At 40.7% G+C, this 2,009-nt stretch overlaps 1 non-coding gene across 1 annotated transcript; it reads left to right on the top strand.

The window, feature by feature from the left end:
• The first annotated feature begins 806 nt into the window (after positions 1 to 806).
• trnam-cau (transfer RNA methionine (anticodon CAU)) lies at positions 807 to 878 on the top strand. The gene has a single exon. It is a non-coding gene; the product is annotated as a tRNA-Met (tRNA).
• Positions 879 to 2,009: the final 1,131 nt, after the last annotated feature.

Raw genomic sequence — 2,009 nt, 5'->3', positions numbered from 1 at the left:
AATGTTGTGTTTCCCCTTTCTTTCACACGAAGTTGTATGCCTCTGCAAATGGAAATCTTGAAAAACTCTTGCCTGGGGGAAGATATCCAGAAGTTTGCAGTATGAATGTATGGACGGGAAAAAGTGCATTTTTGTCCTGTGATGTTAGAGTGCCCTGTGATCTCCTTTGATTAAATGAGGCGATTTTATGCAAAGACAGATGTAGCGAGAACAGTGCCAGCGCCAACCTCGCTAAGAGTGTGCTTTTTTACATGTTTTCACATAAATGTAAACACTATATTGAGAAATTAGCCTACACATATGATTCCCTCGACTCCTGACAGCGCTTTAATTGTGTTTTTGTGTTTTCGGACTGAGATACTTTAGAGACCACAACATTAATGTAAGCTGTCATTGCTGTTTTCCATGCGATGGCAATAAAAATGACAATGTCTGGATGAACTTTCTGGTTTGTCCTAATGACAGACAGGTCAGTATGGCAGCTGGTGTTTGTACAACGTCAGATATTACAACTTCCACATGTTTTGAATTTCCATTGTCTCCTCCTTTTGTTTCTCTTTGTCTCTTTATCGCTGCCAGTGACCTCAGTGGTCGCTGTGTTATTCAGCCACTATTAGCGTTGTTGCCTCATTACATCACTGCTTTTGTCCCATGGCGCCAGTGTTTTCAGTGCTTTGCATTACCATGTTTACAGCCTGCTGTTCATGTACCTCTTTATGCTCACTACACTGCCCTAAGCCTAATAGAGAAGTCATTGTCCTCATAAGTAAAGGATTGTGGGTTGAAGTTGTAGCATAGCTATGCACAGCAGAGTGGCGCAGCGGAAGCGTGCTGGGCCCATAACCCAGAGGTCGATGGATCGAAACCATCCTCTGCTAACAGCTTTTTCTTAGCAGTACTGGCCCTTAAAGACATTGGCTTTGAAAGCTACTCCAGCAATGTGGCATCAAAGTTTCATAAAGGCAGAAATATTATACATTCCAAGACTGAATCTGATCAAGCTTCATCTCCAAAAATCCTGAATTATGCTGTCTTTCATGTCAGCATAGGGACCATGAGGATGTACTGCAAAGCAAGTTGGACATAGCCAGGCTTTCTTTCTTCTTTAATTTAGCTGGTTTAACAAAAAAAATGTTCATATTGCAAGGTAATGTGTTTATTTTACCACTCAGTGACTCTCAAAATACAGCTCTTAAACTTAAACTTCATTCATTTAAACATGATCTCTAACAAGCGTATTCAGGTCACTAAATTACTTAAGTTTTTGGGCAAATCAAAGTGAAATGAATGTTACTGACTGAATATTCTTTGTGATAAATACCAACAGACCAATTGGTTTTCTAATCTGAGTTCTAATAGTTGCAGTGCCAGCAGCATTAAACAGACTTGGCAGCAAATCAGGACCAAGCAGAAAGACTTATTTATGTGTTTTCTGCATCACTAACTGAATGCATGTAGGTTCCCATAGCAACACGACACATACAGTTTGTGCCACTGTAACTTCACGGCTTCATCCAGTGGGATTTCTAACGTACAGACCAACAGGTTTGCAGATATATAGTATTCCCTCGGCTGATAATCTTCATCGTTCATAGAGAATATTGAAAGAATTGAGCTTCTTAGAGCTGATTTATATCCTAAACTCTGAACCGAACCTGCTATAGAACAGATTAGGTCTGCAGTACCAGTTACCATGACACTGAAAACTCCGACTTTAGGCCCAACATACCTCGCTAGTGCATGTGTAAACCGACATGCATGGCTTCAGCGATCAGTCACAACATTAAAACCAACATCAGGTGAAGTGAACAACACACAATCTAACTGGAGTAAAATACACACAGTTTGTACTGCGTTAAAGATTATAACTTCTTCAAATCTGCCAGTGGCCTTTGTGTTGTTTAAAGCCAATGTTTGTGCATCCCCCCATTAACAAAAAGCCCCAGTGGCCTAATAGATAAGTTACGGGCCTCCTAAGTCAGGGATTGTGGTTTCAAGCCCCATCTGGA

Source organism: Stegastes partitus, unplaced genomic scaffold (assembly GCF_000690725.1).
Source record: "Stegastes partitus isolate 25-593 unplaced genomic scaffold, Stegastes_partitus-1.0.2 Scaffold4138, whole genome shotgun sequence".
NCBI lineage: Eukaryota > Metazoa > Chordata > Actinopteri > Pomacentridae > Stegastes > Stegastes partitus.
This window is presented reverse-complemented; position numbering and strand designations above follow the sequence as displayed.